Source organism: Parasteatoda tepidariorum, chromosome 4, assembly GCF_043381705.1.
Source record: "Parasteatoda tepidariorum isolate YZ-2023 chromosome 4, CAS_Ptep_4.0, whole genome shotgun sequence".
NCBI lineage: Eukaryota > Metazoa > Arthropoda > Arachnida > Araneae > Theridiidae > Parasteatoda > Parasteatoda tepidariorum.
Genome location: NC_092207.1, coordinates 55800608 through 55824131, shown reverse-complemented (window position 1 = coordinate 55824131; position 23524 = coordinate 55800608). Strand labels below are relative to the sequence as shown.

The following is a 23524-nucleotide window of genomic DNA, read 5'->3' as shown; positions in this document are numbered from 1 at the left end:
TTGATATTTGAAGGAAAATTTTTGTTCCGTTTCAATTTTTTTTGTTACATTTTTTAAAAATAGAACATTATTCATGGTTTAATTCAAGTATGAAAAATATTTTTATAAAACAGTTATTTATTTAGTCAGTCATTTATTTTAATGTCTTTTTTTATTAAGTCATTTCTACTCTTTACTAAGTTCATTATAACTTACACACATTTTTGAGTTTGTATAGTTGAATTATTGTCACATCGTATTTATTACTGAAATAAAAAATGCATAATTGCTTTAAAAATGCAATTACCTTTAATATGTTTCTAAGAACGATTCTAATTACTACAATTACTACTGAAAAAGTTACTTGAAGTATTACAGAAATTTTACTGTAATTTTTTCTTATAACTATCAAAAAAAAATCCGCTGATCACCAAAAATGTGCGTAAAAAATATCTATACCGCTAAAAATATATATATCGTAAGTTCTCGGCAAAAAAAAATAAAAACTTTTAGGTCAAATGAAAATAGTTATACTTGAAAAAAAGGCATGCATGCACAAGATTGTGGCTAAATATATTTTCTATTTTTATTTTTTCAAAATTACTTAGAAGTGACAAGTGAGATTTATGCTTGTCATTTCTTGAAAATTATTACATAACATAAAAATCAGCATTTCGTACATTAAATCAATGTCAAACCTTCTTATAGAGCATAATTAGCATAATATGAGACAACCTTCAAATTTCTACGAACGAAATTGAATTTTTGTCAACAAAAAAAAAAGTTATTTTGATCTATAAAGGATCACTTTTAAATACAAAGACAAAAATTCGTGCATGAACTCTAAATTAAATCAATGAATGAGTCGTAAATCCAGCACTCTTTCTTTATAATCTTGCAATTCTTGTAATAATATATTACTATCAACTTTTGAGCGTTGACCACTGTGTTAGCAGAAAGTACAATTTTATCCAAAAAGCAATAAGTCTCAAATATTACGTTTTGACTGTATATTTGAAACAATGAGAACGAAATACGATAAATTAATTTTTTTCTATGTTTTTATTAGTTGGAGAGGATTTTTAACTTATAGAAAATGTTTTACATAATTTTGCGCTTCAAACCGATAAGATAATATTTACAAATATGTAATTTATTGATATTATTGTAAAAAAAAAATTGGATTATTCTAGGTTTTTATTCATTTTAATGATAATTTAGGATGAAAATAGATTAATATAAAGTAAAAAGACGTCAAAATATTTCCAGTAACAAAACTCTTTCTTTTTGAAGGAAAATCATTCTTTTTTCGCTTTATTTGCATTAAAATCAAGTTCGATTTAAAGTATCAAGTTTGATGTGACGAAATATTTATTAATCATAAAATATTTATATAGCTCACACTTTATTTTATATATTTTCTTTTTTATTTCATTTCTTTTTTAATATCTATTGATTCTTTTCTTTCCTTTTTTTTGCAATTTTTATCAAATTTACTATAAGATAAAAACTTTACCATAGTCTGTCGGATCCCTACTACGAAAGTATTTAATGTATGAGGGAGTATTTAATGTATAATTTAACTTTAACTTCATTTAAAGTTAATATTTTCCTGAGAGTTCGGCTTCATGCTTCGTAAAAGCACATGAAATTGACTGCAAAACATTCAATAAACCGTATTTATTACTGAAACATATTTTGAAATAAAATCCAGCTTGCTTAAATATGATATTAGCTGTCTGATATTGCTTTATTGCTAAATTGTAGTTTTATAATATATAATATTTCTTAAATATTTTTTAAATGATAGGAACATAATTGGAGAAAAAAAAACAATTTTGAAACTGGTGTAATGAGTTCTCATAAAATTAAAACAAGCAAATTGAAACAGAGCTTACCCCAAAAACACAAAGAAAAAAATTAAAAAAACTCTGAGATTTCAATATTATTTAACTTTTCCATTTCCGAAGCCAGGAGAATTTCAACTTTTTCTACTTGTAAAAAGTTTTTAAATCATATACACATTTGTTTCGAAAAATTAGTTACAATTTGAGATATTTACTGTTTCTATTCACAAGTTATTTCTGTTTACAAACTGTTTCTGTTTTCTTCAATATTGCAATTTAATCTCTTTCATAAAACGTACAAAAAGAAAAAATATAAGAAACACAAATAAATATAATTACGAACATACAAATGATAGTTGCTATAAACAAGTATTATCAACAGGTAAAGCTTTTATCTGTTCAAATTTAGTCATAAGATTATGAACCCCAAAATAAATAATATCTTAGAATATATTGAAGATATAATGTAATAAACTAGACAAATGAATTATAATGAAGAGAAAAGATAAGTTAATTAAAAACTAAAAGTGAATAGTTTATTTTATTAATAAACTATTTATATTATAAATAACTGCATTATAATTAATTACCATTAAAACATTATGATTAATAATAATTATATCATTTTAAGCAATAATAATTATAGTATTGTAATTGTAACAATTATAATAATAACTATATTATAAGTGATTATAATAATTTTAATACAAATAGTAATTTTAAAAAAATATACTGTTATAAGTAATTATCTCATAGTATAACTTTTAGTGGAAATGGTCAGAGCTGATGGAAAATCTAATTAGAATCATTAAAAATAAATAACAAATAAACTATCAGTTCTGCTTATGAAAAGTTATACCTTTTGGCGTATAAAATACATTAATAGCTTTTTTGCCAATTTTATTCGGTTGATTTTAAATAACTGAAGTATCTGGAAGCTGTTACAGTCCTTGACAACAATCTTCATTTGAATGTAATGATGTTTAAAAGGATTATTAAAATACAAATTTTTCAAGACTTTTGAATAATTGTTCAGAATATTTTAAAAAACTTCTTAAATACATCGGATAAAATAAAATATCGGCGCAATCTATACCTTATTGTGAATTACTTTATTTAATCACAGGCCATGAACATTCTCATTTACACAGTGTATGTGTCCTAGCTTATAGTTCTGAAAGTTTGTAACTTTTAAACCGACTCAGAAGAAGTGGAAAATAACAGCAGCAAAATCTGACTTTTTGAGAGTAACAAACATTCATTCTCGTAACAGAAGAAAACCACGAAAACATCTTACAATTAACCCAACTAAGTCACGATGGCTCATTGGATAGGGTGTTCACCTTCCAATGACGTGCACCGGGTTCGAATCAAAGCGATAGCTGGTCTGTGCGAATCCGTTTCTGGCTTGCACCTACCACAGTGCTGACATAAAATATCCTCAGTGGCAGACGGATCATGGGTTAGAGTCCCTTTGCCGTCAGGCTAATCCTGGAAGGTTCTCTTGGTCTTCTTTTCCATGTAACGCAAATGCGGATTAGTTCCATCAAAAAATCCTCCACGAAAGCAAATTTCTCTCAATACTTAATCCAGAAGTTCCCTTGTCTTCTGTATTAGGTTCAAAATTACAAGGCTATGGAGTTGAACATTAGTAGTCGTAAACCCAAAACATTGGGTCTGCTGTTCAACGACGGTTATAATACAAAATAAAATTTACCCACCTGTATGAGAGAATTTCATTCTCTACTGATCATACTCATCATACTATATCAGTTTCATGCTCCATGCAGAATTCAACCATATCAGAATTCAACCATAACTGTCGTCACCCGGATTCAAACCAACATAGATCACTTGTATCAAAATCGGAAGATGTTCCCTGAATTACACTGACTCCAGTCCGAACAACCATACAAATACAATGGAAAGTTTTCGATTCTAGAAACATCAATGGATTTTAAATACTGACATTTTAGCTCATTACTTTGAATTATTTTTAGAAATAATGACTTTTCTAACTCTAGCTTTTCAGGCCAATACAGTAAAGTTAAACGCATTTGTGTCACTACATTTTAAAAAATTAACTTACAAATAATGCATTCCAGTCCAACTCTGATTAAGAGTCCGAATCGCCACTAATTGCAAATAAAAACAGAATTAGAATTTTCATCAAATGTTTAGGAGCACCAAACCGTGAAGCATAAATCTATCTATTGTTAAAATAAATTCCATTCACTAAATGTAATTAGCAGCAAGTTGCATCATCGTACAACTATTGAGGATCCACCACTTTCTTCACCAGTTGCGGTTCGTAAAGTCCTATCATGTATTCCGTGCTCTATTTAAGAGACGATCAATTTGAGGCACCCCTTTATCAAACTGGGATTCATTACTTTCAATCTATAAATTAACAGAGCCGTGAAGCTCTAAATACCGCTCCGGCAAAATTGAATGATAAATTAATGAACCTTGAACTCTTGGCAAAAAGTTAAATTCCTTGAGGAAAGATCAGTGAATATTTTAGCTCCATTTATATTATTTTTAGTTAAAATTTCATTTAGTTTTCCAAGGGTATTTTAAACGTTACTAAATTAAGCATTTGTTATATTAATGTAGTTTTATATCATATTACTTGCTTAAAGTGCTTTTTGATTTTTGAAAAATAGTAATAAATCTTTTAAAATTTTTAAAATTATATGAGTAAAAATTTCTGGTGTTAAGAAATTAAAATGTGTTTACACACACAATTGCACATTATCACCTTATAACCGAAATTGAAACTATTTTGTTATTGTTACACTGTTCTTTTAACACTTTAACTGTTCTTTTAAGAACATTTCAGCAATTTGATTTCTCATTAATCGAAAAACTCCTTGCCTATTATTGTAGACAATTTTATTTATTTTCGAGATCTACATTTTATATGGTCGCGCTTGAGTTATTGCAGAAAGAAACAAAAGAAATAGGCCAAAAATAATAGTAATGAGAGATAATATTTTGCCATCTATACCATCTTAAAATTTATTTCGAAATTTTTTTAAATATAAAAAAATTAATGAAAAGTTCAAGAATGATAAAAACCGTCTCCTATTTGAATGTAGATTATGTCATTTGGTTTGCCTTATTCCCCCATGGCATAATTGCAGCGACATGGCGACATTGTCGCAGAACTTCGCAGAGTTCTTGCAGAAAGATTTTTCGTTTGGAACGTAAAAAACTTTAGTTTGCTTTTTTGCAGAAATTTACACGTAAAATTTTAATTACGCATTTAAATAATCACACTTTGAAGCTCTCAATTTATGCCGATATCGTAAATCCATTTTGACTGTATTTTCGTCATTTATTGACATTTATTTTCACGTGGATTTTAGATATCCTGATATATTTCAGGCGATATGGAAAATTCGAATCGCGCATTTGATCATTTACTTTTTAAGTCAATGATTCCATCGACTTTTTCGGCAGTTATATTTGTATTGGCAGCTTTTGATTTTCACATAGTGTTTAAAACACGATATGTTTTATACGATATTATTTATTACAACAATCAAATCTTGTAACCCCTTTTTGGGGGATCCTATTCGCATGATTTCGCCGTCGATCTGTTTTTCGATAGTTACTGCCTCACAGATTTCATGATATTTGATTATTTTTTATTGTGATGATGGTTTACAAAATGCAACAAAGGAAATAATTAGTGGAATATCTCCCCCCCCCCCAACAAAATACGAGAATATCGCCCGAAATATTCAAAAAAATATTACAGTGCTATAAAGTTTTGTCGCAGAAAGTCTAAACGAATTCTGCCATGGGGGCCTTATGTATCGTAAACAAATAAAATTGCTTCATTTTTATTTCTTCCTATTTTGCCGCACATTATGTTTTCTTAGTTTTTTTTTCCCTATGTTTCTTAAGTTTTTTTTTTTTTTTTTAAGTGCAGTTGATTATTTTTCAAAACCAGGTAATCATTAATTTCATTACGATTAACATATTAAATGTACTTAAATATACTTAATAAATTATAATAATTACGTATTTTATTAACAAAGTGATATTTGCTTTCGAAAAAAACATCGACTTTTAAGAAAGAAACAGCAATGAATGAGGAACAATCAGGAGCGTTGAAGAGCGTCACAAGCAGGGGAAGAGCTCTGTAGTATGTTGAAAGCTTTAAAAATATTTTTTGAAAAAAAAACTTAATTAAAGAGAGATAAATACCATTTTTTTGAACTGTTATAAGTATATAAGTCTCGTTAACGAGTAAAATTACTTCATAATAATACCTTATTATTATTTCACACATCCCGTGTTCTTAAGTTTAACTTTTTTTTTCTAGTAAAAATTAATCTTTTCAAACCTAAGTAATCTTTTATTTCGTTACTTTCTTAACCCAAGTTTCGTTTCAAAAGCCTATGTGAATTATATATTTTATTGAGAAAATGCTTCTTTGCTTTGAGAGAAAATATCGACTTTAAAAAAAATGAAAAGTGATAAATGCGAAGAAGTCATGAGGAACGGGGCGAACATGGGATACGAATCTCCCAGCCATTTTAAAAAATAAATGATTTTATTAGATTGAATGTAACACTTAAAAGCGAAGTGTGGCTGTAGAGTTCCAAAGTCAAACGCCAATACGTATTTATTGCAACATAATCAAGCAATGCTATAAACTGAATCTTACTCAAAGAAAAATTTAAAAAATGAAGGAAGAGGGGACAAAAAAATCACTAGCGTAACTCAGAATCGCAAGACACATAAGCTCCCGGAGAAAAAACTCGCTGGGAAGAACAATTTAATTATTTCATAATCATTAAAAATAATAATAATAGTAATCTATATGCATATTCAGTAGTCATGTTATAGAGAGTGACAATATCGTGAGCACTAGATTGCCCTAGGAAGTCCTTTTGACTGCTTTTTAACTTCATTTAGAAGAACAATGATGTATATAATGACACAATTTCTTAGAATTTTGTGACTATTAGTGCAACCTGTAATTTTTTCATTGTTAATATTTACTAATAACTTGTTATATAACTGTAAATAATATGAAAAGTATTAAGAATTAATTTATAATTAATTTCTTTTGACTGCTTTTGGGCAATATAGGTATATATACTTAGTTTCAGTCTTTCTAGTGTGAAATAGAGATTCCTTGTCAATACCAAGCTTTTATAATATCTTACACACAATCTTAATGCGTAACAATTTTTGCAGTTCACGCTATGGAAACATCATCAATACTTATTTCAAAATTATTCATGAAAATCATTAATTTAAACATTTACTATTTCAAAAATAAGAATACAGAATAAATGAAAAAAGTTAAAAAATATAACAGTTTTTGCTATGACCTATAAAACATTTTCCTTATTATGAACCTAGATAACATCTCGAAATAAAAAAGTACATGATCATATAAATTCCCTTCTTTATTAATATTAATTATCATACCTAATTAGGTGTTAAATGTTTACTAATGAGTTCGCACTTTTATTGAATGTAGTCCAGTTCATCTTGGAAGGAATGCGATATTTCCTAACTGTGTCCGTAATTAATTGGAAAGGTCGAAAAAATTATTTCATTTCTGTATTGTTGTGACATAAATATTACAATTCTAGCTTTTGCAGGAAACAGAAACTGTTACACTGTTATTTTCTTGCTTATGTCGCCATTAAGGTTTAAATAAAATGGTAGGGCATTCTGGGAAGATGTTTTTCCTCGGTAGATAAAGGATGAAAGGAACATATTATTAAAAACTATAATATTATGCTCCATTTACCAAATGAAAATAATATTATATGAATTTGTGGAAAAATAGGGCAATTTTGCTAAAAACTGATGATAAGTATTATCTATAATAATAAAATGAAGAGTTTGTCTGTCTGTCTGTGTGTCTCTTTTGTAATTCCAGAACTGATTAATCTATCATAATGAAATTTGTACAGCGGTTGCAAGGAACAATTTTAGCCATGGATCCTAAAATTCATTCGAAATTTTTAATAAGTTCGTTCGGAAGAGACGCACGAAAAATGGAATTTTTTCATTTGCTTGGAACTCACCATTGATGAAAATGAAAGGGCAAACGATTTTCTTTCTTTCTTTCGAATGTCAGTAATATTTGCTAGGTTATTGCTCAGTAAAAAAGGGAGTTTTTGCATGTTCTTTAGTATTTAATTATTTTTTATTCGTTACGTCAGATAACTCAATGATTAGCATTGAAAATGATAGCATTGGCTTATTACGTCACCAAATAAGTATTCCTAAAGTTATTTAAAACTATGTATTTATTTTGTTCAGATATGTGCCTTCAAAACATGAATCTAAAAAACTACATAATTTAAAATCAACAGTAATTGAAATAAAAATAATAATAAGTTTATGTGCATGAATTCAAAATTAAAACAGCTATAAATAGCTATATAATAGAGCTATAAAATAGCTATTAAAATAGTTATAATCTAGAAAACAAAATTAATGGAGAAAAGGTACTTATTCTTTTAGGGTAGCCATGCAAAATCGCTATACAATTATTGATCCAATACAATACAATACAATGAGGCCTAATTAATTTTGGTAATATGCATAAATTGAAATAAAAATAAGCTGTGTACTAAAAGGAAGGAAATGGTACTAAATCGTTTAGGAAAAGCGTAAGAAATTGTCATATTATTATCGACGCTGTTGATGTTTAGTTAATTTTGGTAGTAATTACTAATAGAAATTAAAAATAAGCGATGTTAAAAGCAATCTAGAGGGGGAAATGGTTATAATCCATTTAAAGAGAAGCATAAAAAATCACCAAAACACTATTGATGACAATAATGCTTAATTAATTTTGGTAATAAGTAATAACTGAAATAGAAAACGCTATGTACTATTAGTATAAAGCAAAATTATTGTGAAATGGAACTAATAGACTTAGGAGAAATGTAAAAATTGCCATATTATTATTCATGCCCATTACCTACTATGTAGTGCCTATTGCATAAAATTAATTAAGCATCATTATGCTTAATTAATTTTATGCAATAGGCACTACAGGTATTACGGTTATTGTTGCAATTTTAATATTTACCAAATACACTAATACATGTACAAAGTATTCAATGAATACATTTGGTACCTTTTAAAACAGTTAATATAGATATAGATAGATTCGTTTTAATATAGATACTGGTGAAATAGGTTTTTATGGTAACTCTAAAAGTATAAATGTTGGAGAAAATTGCTTGATTGTGGTAAATTTTGAATATCATGAATTGCCCTCGAGAAACGGCATTATGCCAAATGATACTAAATACAGTAAATTTTTATAATGATGGGATGAACTAGAACTATTAAAAACGTGTTTTGTTTATTCTAATAAGGTGAAATCACAAGAAGGGCTGCAAGGAATAATAATAAATTGAAAAAGTAAATTATTCCAGTTTTATAAATTGTGTTCGTATATACCTTTAAATTTTGTACATGAATTCGTTCAATACTGATTTATTGATTATTTTCTTTTTTTTTTTACATCCCGTACAAAGAACGCGTATTCAGCTAGTAAGAATTGAAACAAATATTACGTCACAATTACAATAGAAATATATGATCATTTAAATTGAACTTCACATTTTAATTTTATGAAGCAAAAAATAATTACGAAGCATTTCGTTTAACCCTAGGGCCTAGGTCGAAAGGGATTAGCATTAATTTCGATTTTTTCTTTTATGCAAATTACAAAACAGAAAAATTTTCATTTTCTTCTTATTCCTTCTTTGGCCAAATGTTTGGGCAATTTCATTATTAAATAGATAATTTACTTATTATATATACAGCGGCCTAGGCCGATAGGCCCATACGCCAAATACAATGGATCATTTAAAAGGTCAACAGACCCTTATATAAATAAAATACAAAAATTATGTGTATATATAAAATACAAAACTTATTAACCCTGATTATTATTAAATAGATAATGTCTGCGCTACTCAATCGTAGGTTATTAGGTATTAAACAGCAATTAGAAGTATCTACAATAATCCCAAATTGTAGTAATTTTAACGCAATTTCTACAATTTCAACTAAACTCTTAATTTTAACTTAAAAGGGTTGGTAAAAAAACTCGAATTAACAAAAATACACATTAATTTAAAAATAACAATAAATTCTGTAAAACTGAATTTTATGTAACCAAAATATTTAAAACGAAATAAATTTGCCATAAAATTACTATTTTATTGATCTGCAAGTTCGGCAATATTATAAAAAATTAAAAATTCATAAACACGCTTCATAAAGGAAGATAATGGGACCACGTTTTTCAAATTTTCAATCGTAAATTTTCAGTAATAAAAGGCTACTTTGGTACATGTGAGTTACTTTTGTCCGACACAAAAAAACATTTCAATTTTTATACTGAACAAACAAAACAAGACATATGGGTATTTTCAGGTTTGAAAAGTTGGTTTTGCCTTATTTGCGTCTATTTTAATAGTTTGAAGTAATTTAAAAATTTTGTCATTGGTAACGCTGAAATTTTGGCGAAGCTTTATTTTGGTGAGTAAATTGTTTACCTCTAAACTTTGCAATGTAGACCAATCCTGTAACGTGACAAAAATACGTGCCAAAATACAAGTGTCACCGTTAGTAGCCTGTTACAAATTCGTGTTACTGTTTGTCTTTCTTTATCATTTTTTTGTTATTATTTTATTTTTATTGTTATTTTTTTATTATTACTTCTTTGTTTAGTGGTATATTTTAAAGTTTTCATAAACAAAAACTACAAGGTCAAGACCGATAAGAAAGATATTCTTGTAACCAGAACAAAAATAAAAATTTTCCCGTGTTTTGCAAATTGAATTTTTTTAAATGTCTAAAATGTGTAAATAAATATTTTTTGGCTAATTTGTAATGTCATTTCACGAACATATTCTTGCAAAAGGGATTACAATAGTGCATTGATATGTTACAATATGCATAGCAAATAATATATAATATACAAATACATAACAAATAATTAACATAGCTTCCTTTGTAGTATACTCCAAGTTTATTGAATCTGATTTATTGATGCTATTTTCAATTTAAATTTTAATTTCATTATATCATCGACATTTTTTATTTTACTTTTTAAGTGCATTTATTTCTTACTTATCAAAGTGTTTTAAAACTTTTTTAAGTATCAGTTAGGCATCGACAAGTATCAGTTACAATTTAAAAGTTATCACTTTTTTCCTACTTTCTTTTTTCTTACTTGTTTTACTCTTTTACCACAGAATAAATAAACATTTTTAACAGCATTATTAACATTATCTACAGACTTCTAAAGTGTAATTAATTTCCTATTTCGGTTTTGGAGAATGATCATAAATATATATAATAAAATCGAAAATTTAATAAGGAAAGAAAATAATGTGTTCCTAATGTTTAAAGCAAACTTTAATAGAACCTCAATTTGCAATGAAAACGTATTAAATTCACTATTATGCTTAAGAAATTTGTTATACATATTATTTTATGATAAAAGAAAATTTTCTAAGTATGAGTTGGAATTCAGCCAATTATTTTGAAATTTTTCACAGATATTTATTTAGAAATGCAAGAGTTTTAAATTGTATATTTTAATGGCATGAAATGTTTTTGAATTCTTTTTCCAGTTTATTCGTTATATTTTTGGAATATTTCTGATAATGTTCTTACTATTGTTTAAAAAAAGAAGCTAACAGTCCTAAAAACATTTCATTTCAATATAAAAAACATTCTCTAAGGAACATCCTAAATTTTTAGAAGAGTGTTACTAATCTCTTATACAATTAAATCTCATTTTTTTAAAAAATTCAGAAATGTACCTCGTTTTTTCTAAAATTCCATTTTAACTAAATAAATTGAATATAAAATTTTATATTTCCTAGCGATACTCTTTATACTACTCCACGTTATTCTTCAACAATAACATAATCCTGCCTGTATTGACAGCAATGATCGTCTCGTAATGACCTTAATATATATTTTCAACATCCTTATCAAAAATGAAATAACAAAGCATGCCAGTTAAAAGTCGCAAAAATTAACATTTAAGGAAGTGATAAATAAAAGCTCTATTTAATTCTAGGGCGAAACATGGGGTGGAAAATATCAAAACCATATACTTGATAAAATAAAAACTTAACTTGCTTCAAAAAAATATGAAGATGATAAAAGTCGACATGTTTCGAGTGCTCAAAAATTGGCACCCATTCTCAAGATTCACCTGACGTAAAAATTTCATTTCTCGAGAGTCTTAGGAATGGGTGCCTATTTTTTTCTGACACTAATTTGCAATACAAATTACATTAGTTTTAGCACTAATTTTAAAAAGATTATATTAAAGGGCAGAACCCACATTTTGAATAAATCAACATTCATAAATTATATTAAAATAAATTTAAACTGAACTCTTACAATATATTTTTTTTATATCAATATATTTTTTGATACAAAGAAGCTTATTTCTTACTCTTTAACAAAAAAGCATAATTTAACTATGTTCTTCCTTAAAGAATCTCTAAGGAAGACTGAGAGAAAACAAATTGTTTTTTTTTTTTTTTAATATTTTTTAAAACTGTGCATATAATAGTAACACGGAACCTTTCTTTTTTTATTTATTGAACAACTAACCACTTTGTTAACCTAATTATGTGAATGTTGCGAATTACAGGTTTACAACATGGCCGTTATCACCTTCAGTGGGGGAATCTGAAATTCAGGGGATCACTAACCGTTTAAGAGTATTTGAGGAGTGTTTGGGACTTCTTGAGGATCGCAAGAAAACAATAGAGAAAATTAGTATTGAATACACACTTAAAGAGTTTAAAAATAATAAAGCGCATTTTGATGATAGCAAGAAAAAACAAGTTTAATACCCGCTTTACGATTTTAATGTTTAACGACATCGTGACCTATTTGTAATTTAGTTTTAATTGCGTTAATTAAACTAATTTAATTTAATTGTGTAATTTTTTGTGTAATATTTTTGTGTAATTTGAAGCTTTTGTGTCCCTCCGGCATCTTTAAATTTTCCCTAAATAAATGCTTTTTTTATCTTAATTAAACCTGCATTTTTTTTTCCAAAACAAAATTCAGAAATTTATTATTTATATTGCTGCTTATGAGTGAAAATATGAATAATAACACTGGATTTTAACTCTGATTAACAGGCTAATTTTATTAAAACGATTATCAAAAAAGAATAGATATCAAACACTGCCTTTTTACTTTTAGAAATATAATTAGAAAATTTATCCGCGTATAATTGTTATTGTTTTTAATTATTTATTTCTTCAAATTGAAATTGGAACTTAAAAAGTTTATAACTTGAAAACACTGTTTATTCCTGGCATTTCTTTTTCACCCTTATTATTCTTTTATCTTAATGATTTTTAAGAAAAAAATGCTTGAATGAATAAAAAAAAAATTTAAGTGATGCTAAAACTTAAGCAATTAATGTTTTGAAAAATATTACTTTTTTAAGTGTCGACATTTTTATAAATAAAAATGGAGATTACTAAAAATGCATTATGGGTATCATCATTTGAGATTAATAAGTTTCAATTAAGAATTTTAATATTAAGAATTTTATTATTTATTTTTTATTATTATTATTAAAGGGGTTTTTTTTCGTAAGGAAGAGTAGAAAATTATTTGACTAGCAAAAGAGGTTGGGAACCTATATTGCAAAAGAAGCAAACGCATACTACCTATGTTTCCAAAAAACATAACCACTTAGCTAACATAAAAATTTCTGTTTAAAGTATATGAAATATTTAACTTATAGAAACCTTTTCCCACTCGGTTGTAGTTATTGTGCGAACTAAAAAATTTGAAGAAAAAAATATTTGCATTGAAAAAGATAAAACTGTGACGGTTCAGTGAAAAATATATCCTTGCTGATTTCTCGAGCAAATATTATTTTATACTATAATAATAATTAAAATAGTAACTAATCCATTCGATGAAGTTGCGCTTACTGAAATTTCCAATAGTTCCAAAAATTTCGTTTCGAGAAAAACTAATTTAACACTTATCATTTATTGCACTTACAAATGTCGCAAAAATATAATCGATAAATTAACTTTATATTCCACATATTCTACTGATATGCTAATATTTTAATATGTTTTATAGGCGTAAAACTATCAGATTGTTTTAAAATTATTTTTATTGATAAAATATTCTGCAATTATAAAACTAACAAACTGTTTTGAATATGTTTAATTAAATTACCTGTTCAATTAAATTTGAACAACACATTTTGCGAATATAAAGTTAGCAGCAAGTTAGGTAAAAAATATATATAATCGATTTAACGCTTTAACTACGTTATACTACATACGTGTTTACATTTTAACCATTTTATCTACATGCTGAATGCATAAGTCCCGCAGTGGATTAATCGAAAAGACACGGTTCCCAGTTGAACACCGAACTCAAGCATCACTAGCTGCGATCCGTAAGTGGGTGGGTGACCACTTTGATCAGCCTGCGTAGGGACCGAGGGTTCGCGGTATCGGTCCTCGTTAAACTGTTCCACCGTAAAGTGCTCGACTTCACGCGCAGGTCATTGGGCTACCAAAGCAGGGGTGCCATCCCCTCTTCAGAGGATCAAAATTGCGATGGCATGTTTTCGGATCATCCTCACGGATGTTTCCCAGACCGTCGCCAATAACACATTGCCTAGATCTAGTGCGACTTAAATAAAGTATATACATACCTACATACACAAATAAAACTATCAAATAATATGAAACAAGTTAACTGATAAAAAAAAACAATATGTTAGCCACCAATTTTACAACTATGTCAAAATTTCAACCATATATTTAGAGGCCATAAAAAGTAAAACTTCTCCTCGGCATCCCATCATGGATTTGGGGGATCATGAAAGTTTGGACTTCGAAATTTCGTGATACACAACACGATGGTAACAATATGATCAGTGACCAGTATTGCGCACCAACCACTTTGCTTCACCTTGCATGTTGATATCCATTTATTTGAAGATGGGAGAGCTTTAAGCCGCCACCGGAAATCGAACCCCAGTTCTTTACTACGATAACTCAGTAATCTTAATCACTGAGCCATCAAGGCTCATTAAAGTCATAAAATTATCAATTTTTCAACAAAAAAAAATTATGCATGTTTGTAAGGTTAATTCTTAATATAAGTAGTAAAATGAATGTTTCTCGTATTCACATCGGGCCAATTATGACAGTGTTATATAGTCGTTTACGTATAAAATGTGTCTTGTGATGCAATTTTCCTTTTTAAAGAACCCAATCAGTACTCCCCTATGTTTGATATACTAAATTAAAATATAAAATTTTTCATTTTAAAGTAATTTTACAAAAAAAGAATAAATTAATTTAAAGAAAAGTCCCGGATCATCTAAGTTGTTTTGAAAACTAAGCGATGAACAACTGACGGCTTACATTGCATTTAAGCCTAAAATCCCATGATTATTACAGAATAGAATATATTCATTTTTATAACTTATTTTGCTTAATTTTTTAATACATTTTTTACACATTACTTTATTTTTTTATTACATTATAGTTCACATTTAGTTTCCTAATATTGTAATTTCTTTCATATTTATGTGAGAAGGTTTCTTCCAATTGAAGAATTTTAATCCTTTAACTCCTTTTTGCTATTTTTAAAAATTTTCATATCAATAAAAAGATCATTATAGAATTAGTTATATTAATGTAACTGATTTTTTGTTTGGACTATTTTCTTGGCTGCTATTTTTGATATTTAATTTGATTCAATACAGAATTATCATACTCATAACAAAAATTTTACAGTAAATTCAATCTAAGTTGCTGAATTATCGTCAGTTTTAGATCCCCGAAAATATATTTAAAAAAAAAAAAAAAGAATTTATTTACAAATCACAAGTGGTTCTTTTTTTCATTGGAAAATACTAATGAGGAAAAAAACAAAACAAAGGAGTGCATCTTCGATGCGTTTGTTTCAAATCCATCATCTCCTCATTTGAAAAATTTATTATATTTTTTTAAATTTAATATTGACACATTTTTATTCTTTAAAAATATTTGTAAAAAGTTTACTTCATGTGATAATGAAAAAAAATAATAAATTTTACCTTTTATTTAGAGGATAGAATATCCAATGGCTTCACGAAATGCACCTCATGGAGAAGAGAAGTAATCCGATTGTTCTAATCACATTAGAATGTGGCGGGCAGAAGAATTGCTCTAGAAACTGACCGTTTTTTCTCTTTGCTGGACATCATCTGTTGTTACCTTTCCACCATTCAAGCAAGCCGCTCTCGGTCGGCGATAGGTGGCGCTTTTATCAGATGAAACTGAGGAACTTGACATCGTTTGCATTAGATTTCCGAATTCAAAAACATTAAAACTTCAGACATTGTTTGCTTTCGGATAATTTAAAATTTATCACTTACCGTTCAACCTTAACATTGGATTTTTGAATTTTAATGATATAAGGGAAGTTTGTCTTATGAATTATAATTTTTCAAGCATTAAGGCTACATTTGCTGCAGTTAAAAATTAGGTTACTCTTGCAAACGATTTTAAAACTTGAGCGATAAATTTAGAGATTTTATTTCCCTTCAATGGATTGGATCAAAGTTTAAAAATACAAGTGATGGGTTGCTTAATCCATTATAGAGTAATTATCATGGTTTAACCTTTCAAATACTTTGAAACTTTAAGATAATTATCAAATATTTAATGAACTCATCATAAAATGTAATGGCTTGTAATATTATAATTACAAACCATAAAACAATCAAATTTCAGAATAAAATTATATTAAGCATTAGATGGACGATTTTTTTTCCTGGTAAAAAGGGAATCAAGCCAGGGGAACAAAATAAATTTGCTTATTAAAATCTAAATTAATTTCCACTTTGAATATTTTAAAATATTTTGAATGCTTGCTATTGCAATAGTAAGAAAAGGAATAACGTAAGGAATCAAGCAATAAACAAAAATATTTCAAATTGATACACTATAAAAAAGAATTTTTTAATACTGGACAAAAATGTGTCAAAATAGCTCCGAAACAATAATAGTCGCATTTCAAAACCCAATGTATTCAAAATTGAAGCAGTATACTCATTTTTGAGAAAAATGCATGTGGTGAGAAAAATATTCGTCTACTGATGGCAGGAATCGAACAAAGGATCTCTGAGAGGATACTCTAATCACCATAGTTGTACACCGAAGTACAGAATGAGTTAGGTAGTTTTATACAGTGGCCACCACAATTACACATTATGGTATACCAATTTCCAATTTCAATGGTACAAAGGCCACTATAGTAGTACACCAAAGCACAGAATGAGTTAGGAATCTTTATGGTGTACAGTGCGCAGAAAAAACGGACCACCCTGAATAACTTTTGGTCTAAAGATCGGATCTTCACGCTCTAAGACTCAATCTTAATGGTTCAAGGGGATGACCTCAAATATGCTAATTACTTAGTGTAGACGATGTTTTAAGTTACGAAATCAGACACAAAATCGTACTTTTCATGAATAAACATACCTTTTTTTCCAACAGATTTGGAATTCTTATCCCAAAATATAGTCAGTAGCCCCAATCTGGGAAATACGGTCTCAATAGTTTAGCCAGGACAGCAGTCCAAATTTTGGACCCCTCAATGTTAATTCTATTTTTTGCATAATTCGCCATATCTTAAGAAATTTTTAAGCGAACTGAAAAATTCTTGCACACAAATTATAAAATTCGTTCATCTAAAAATAATTCCTTGCAAAAAATTCATTTAGTAAATATTTAATTTTTTTTATTTCATTTAATAATAGTCAAAAAAATTTGAAATGTAAGGTATACCATTTTACATTTTTTAAAGCACGTAATTTTGTATGGCAAAATACAAAATTTGGGTGAAATCGGTTGAATAGCTCATGAGAAACTCAATTTTAGAAAACTGTTTATTTAAAATTCCATTTCTCAGAAATTATTCAACCAATTTCGCTCACTCTTTATATTTTACCATGCAAAAATACGTAGTACTTTTAAAGGAAGTAAAAAAAAATTTACCTTACAATTTAAAAACTTTTTGACTATTATAAAATAAAATAATAAAAAAAATATTTACTAAAATTATTTTTTGCGTGGAATCATCTTTAGATAAACAAATTTCATAATTGAGTGCAAAAAATTTTAATTTGCTTAAAAAGTTCTCGAGAGAGTAAAATTAACATTATGGGGTCCAAACTATTGATCGCTCTCCTGACCAGGCTATGGGAACTATATTTCCCAGATTGCGGCTGCTCCCTACATTTTGGGGGGTCAAAAATCCAATCCATTGAAAAAAAAGTAAATTTATTCAAAGAAAATACGTTTTGTGTCTGATTTCGTAACTTAGAATATCGTCTGCGCTAATTAATTAGCATATTTAAGGTCACCCCTTCAAGAAATTAAGATTGAGTCCTAGAACGTGAAGAACCTATTATTAGTTGAAAAATTATTCAGTGTAGTCCGTGTTCTTTTCTTTTTCTTTTTTTCTCTTTGCACTGTACAACTATAGTAGTAGTTAGAGCATTCTAGCACTCTACTGCGATCCCGGAGGCGATTTTTGAATCTAGCACCGTTTATAACGATCCACTCTCTTGTTTGGCATTTTCTTAAATAAGTAAATAAAATAAAAAAAATTTAAAAATTAAAGGAAGTAAAATAAAACTTGATTCTTTGTTGTTGTTTTTTTAGATTAGGTAACAAATTTTAAAAGAAATAACAGCTTGTATTATAATTGGGACCAACCACAACCAAGAGAAAAATATCCACACACAAAAAAAGAGAAGTCGTTAAAGGTTGCTGGATTGTAAATTAGCATCCCGGAGGTGCTTGGTACGAGAGATACTTAGATACGTTAGAGATACGTGAAACATACGTTCACTCACTCCCTGCGATATTATTTCCAATGCCAATTTATAATTGCAACTCCAATAACTTTAGGAGCACTTAAATTTTAATTGAAGCTCTGTGCTGTATGGCAACACAAATTTTAATCATTTTCTGATAAGTGAAAACATAATCTACATCCATGTTATCTCCAATTTACATTTATCGTCAATCGAAATTCCGACCACTTCCTAATCATCTAAAGGGTTAAAATTGTAACTACAACTCCTCTCAAGAGAACATTATGCACGGTGAAAACTTTTCACGGCAAATTCTGTTTCACCTTCACTTCAATTTGGCATTTTAAACTTTAAAGTCAAGAGAAAAATAAGTTCAGTTACACTTAGAGAAAGCTATGAAGTTTCAAATGCTGAAAAAGTGTTTTCATAACATCAAATTGCAAACAAACTTTAGCAGGATTACTTCACCATTGCCTAATCCTGAGCTAAGCATTTGAAACTTCTTGGTTTACCTGTACACATTCTTTCTGTTCTTAAAAATTTTAAATTCCTTTTGTCGATGTAAAAGAATTAGCCATGAAGAATTTCTCCTACTGTACAGCGTTTACTTAACAATAAGCCAAGTCTTAACTGCATTTCCTGATATCTAAAAGAATTTATCGTTATAAAATTTGCCAAACAGAAATTATCGTTAATAAAAAGTTTCAGCTGCTTTTCAATTAAAGTGATCAAATTCCATCTGGAGTTCTATATATGCTGCCAACACTAGTTTAAGTGATTACCAGGCATTTCCACAAGGAATAAGTCATCAATTTTTCGCAAAATAGAATTTCAATCGAACCACTTCCCGATCAAATTGAATCAAACCGTCTCGAGAGGGTGGTCGAGTAGCGTCACACACCCGTGTATTTACAGGTAAGAACCTCCAAATTTTCAACTATTCAGGGAAAAAGAAAAAAAAAACTTACTCTCGTGATCTTTTAGAAACAGCATAGAGGCCGAAAATGTTTTTACTTTATGATCAATTGAAAACAAGGGCATGGGAAGGAGAGATATAAGTCTGATATTCCTATTCTTTCTCGACAGTGGCCGAATTTTATATTTATTTAATGCGAATTTTAAATACTATTTCTTTAGGAGTTTTTTTTCCCCTCTAATATAAGCGCCATAATTATTTTTTTCTTTAATGTTACATAGATAAGAAAAACGAACGACCATGTCTTAACGGTTGTTTTAGACATTGTTCTTAAAAAGGGTCATCAATTTGAAACATATCTGGTGAATAAACTATTTATTTCTGGATTTTTTTTCAAAACTTCTTACATCTATATTCTATCTCTGGTATTTTTTTTAAACTTTGTATATCTATAGAGGAACATTCTCTATAGATATGCGAAGTGTTCCTTAAGAACCGCCTTTAGTATCTATTTTTAGAAACCTTATCAAGAATGATAACACAAAAGTTTGCAAGTGGGGGTCTCAAATTAACATATGAGTGAGAAAAAAATAAGGTCTGTGTGTGCACTGTAGTTTACTCATTAATATTTTCCTTCACTAAGAATATTCTCTATAGATATGCAAAGTGTTCCATAAAAGCCGCCTTTAATATGTATTTTCAGAATCCTTATCGAGAACGATAACACAAAAGTGTGTAAGTGGGGGTCTCAAATTAACATTTGAGCAAGAAAAAAAGGCAAAAATGTTATCAAAATCTGAAAAATTACTGTAGAAAAACGGGAACATCAGAACAGATTTTGGTTGAACTTGATGGTTGAATGGAGGTTGAACTTGAAGGTGTTTCTTCCAACTCCTCTTTGTTTCCTCCGCAGTCAAATTTGTCTTGTGCCCTTTTGCACTGTGATTTGCCCAAGTTCGTTAGTGTATTTGTTTTTCCTCTGTTAATCATATTAATTTGCTCACACTGATTCATTTTTGATAAAGATTCTAAAAATATGCATGAATTATGATCTTTGCAGAACACCCTACATTAATATGTTCACAAATATGCCCGTATATCACACAGAAAAAAGCCACATGACACATCGTGATAAAAGGTATTACAATTTAAAGTATTCTAGAAAAATATTTATGATCTGTGATTATATTCTACAAAGAAATTAATAAATAAAATGTTGAAAACAACTTAAGTTGTTTATTTATATTAATAATAATTACTTCATTTATACGAGCCTTAGTTACTTATTCAACCATTGTTACTTATCCAGCCGTAGTTACTTCTTTTATAATTCAAATCTGAATGCCTAAAGAGCTTTTTATAATTTATTTAATTAATTTACCATTTTTTTCCTTAGGGTTATTTAAGTTTGCATATGGACTACAATATCACATGTAGATTTCTTATGGGTCATCTTCATTCCCCGCAAAAGCCTTAAGATTTTAAAATTCTTCAAAAATTCTTGTTTTAAATTCACTTCATATCAACCAGGCTGATGAGGTGATTTTCAGGGTATACAGGTTGTTTTTCTGACACTTATAACAAACGANACATGTCTGGTAAATAAACTATTTCTTTCTGGAATTTTTTTTTCAAAACTTTAAAGAGTCTGTGGTTTACTCATTAATATGTTTTTTCATTCGGTGCAGTTATACAAAGTGTTCCGTAAATGCTGCCTTTAATATGTATTTTTAGAATCCTTATCGAGAATGATAACCCCAAAGTGTGCAAGTGGGGGTCTCAAATTAACATTTGAGCAAGAAAAATAAAGCAAAAACGTTATCAAAATCTGACAAATTACTGTAGAAGAATGGGAATATAATGAACATCAGAACAGATTTTAATTGGAGGTTGAAACCTTCTTTCAACTCCTCTTTGTTTACTCCGCAGTCACTGTGCTTTGTCCGAGTTCGTTTGTGTATTTGTTTCTCTTCTGTTAAACATATTAATTTGGTTACACTGATTCATTTTTGATAAAGTTTCTAAAAATATGCATGAATTATAATCTTTGCAGAACACCCTGCATTAATATGTTCACAAATATGTCCGTATATCACAAAGAAAAAATCCATATGAGACATCGTCATAAAAGGTATTACAATTTAAAGTATTCTAGAAAAGTATTTATGATCTGTGATTATATTCTACAAGGAAATTAATAAATAAATTGTTGAAAACAACTTAAGTTGTTTCATTTATATTAATAATAATTACTTCATTTATACGAGCCTTAGTTACTTATTCAACCATTGTTACTTATCCAGCCGTAGTTACTTCTTTTATAATTCAAATCTGAATGCCTAAAGAGCTTTTTATAATTTATTTAATTAATTTACCATTTTTTTCTTTAGGGTTATTTAAGTTTGCATATGGACTACAATATCACATGTAGATTTCTTATGGGTCATCTTCATTCCCCGCAAAATCCTTAAGATTTTAAAATTCTTCAAAAATTCTTGTTTTAAATTCACTTCATATCAACCAGGCTGATGAGGTGATTTTCAGGGTATACAGGTTGTTTTTCTGACACTTATAACAAACGAGGAATAAAACAATTTACCTTATTTCAACTAGAGAGAGTCAGGTACTTATTAGGGTGTATGAAGTCACACACACGTTATTTATAACTAAGCTTATGTTTGAGGTTGTTTAATGCTTGACCAATATTGCAGTTTGAATCGGTAAAGATGCAGTTTTTATTTTTACATTTTAGTGTAAAAATAAAAATAATTTTTTAAAAAAACCTGGTGAGTTTAAAAAATAGGTATTTTCAAGCTAGTCCAGGTTGAAAAGCTAAGTTTTACAATAATTAAGTAAGGATTTTTACTTGTTTTTAAAAAGAGTAAAATTTTAAATAATGTGAGGATTTTTCATATGCAAAGTGTTTGCAATGAAATAATTCGTTCATTTAACATTTAAGTTCACCGACATTAATTATTGTATAAAATAAATTTTTCTAGTCTGCAATACTAAAAAATAATTTCGTCGTATTATTTATATTTTATTTTTTTATATTTTATATCCTTCGTTGAACAGCCGACCCAGTCCGTATCAATTACATGTAAAAATCATTTTTGTGATCCTATAAGTATTTTTAAGCAGTTAAAAAGTTTAAAGTCAATATTTACTGTCAACATTCAACAATTAGTGTCGGGTCGGCCTTATTATTCACCTGTCAAAGTTATTTAAATATATATTTTAATTTATTCTTAGTTTTGTAACATGTTATTTCTTATAGAATAAAGCAGAGTTAAATAAAAACCGATTTCAACTTGATATGATAATTTGTTTCAAGGTTATGAGCATTTTTACAGTTGCTTATGGTTCACTACTTCAAAAACTCGCAATTTCGAAAACCTTAATTTTTTAGAACTAAATCAGTATTGTTTCTTATGTAATTATAATGCTAAATCGAATTAAATCAATTGCAAATAGAAGCATTTATTGTCTGAAAGTTATATGCTTTTTTTTTTTTTAGTTTCCCCTCATGAGCTATATTTTTATATTTAAACAAATGATTGTTGCAACTAACAATTAATTTTATTCTACAAGATATTATAAGTTACATAAGAAATATTTTACTCAGCTTCTTTTAAAAGCATTATTTTAAATCGTTCTCTCTTAGACATTTTCCTTTTCTAAGATTGCTCTCAACTTTAAAACAAATGATCCTATCATCTTGTGGTTAGTTTTATTCGATTGGGTGTAAAATATGCATAAGAATTGGTACCAGCTTTAAAATTTTATATTATTAAGCGATTGTTGACTCTTAAAAACATCTATTAAAATATTAAAATAACTAATTTTTTCCGAAACTCTGATGTGATTGACAATAATGAAGTC

General features: G+C 28.1%; 1 protein-coding gene across 1 annotated transcript in view; it reads right to left on the bottom strand.

Annotated features, from left to right (window-relative positions):
* Positions 1–16141, bottom strand: part of LOC107449023 (formin-like protein 1) — a 117305-nt gene extending 101164 nt beyond the window's left edge. Inside the window, exon 1 of the mRNA XM_016064418.3 lies at positions 15958–16141. The gene's annotated coding sequence lies outside the window, so the exon portion shown is untranslated. The remainder of the gene's footprint in view (positions 1–15957) is intronic.
* Positions 16142–23524: the final 7383 nt, after the last annotated feature.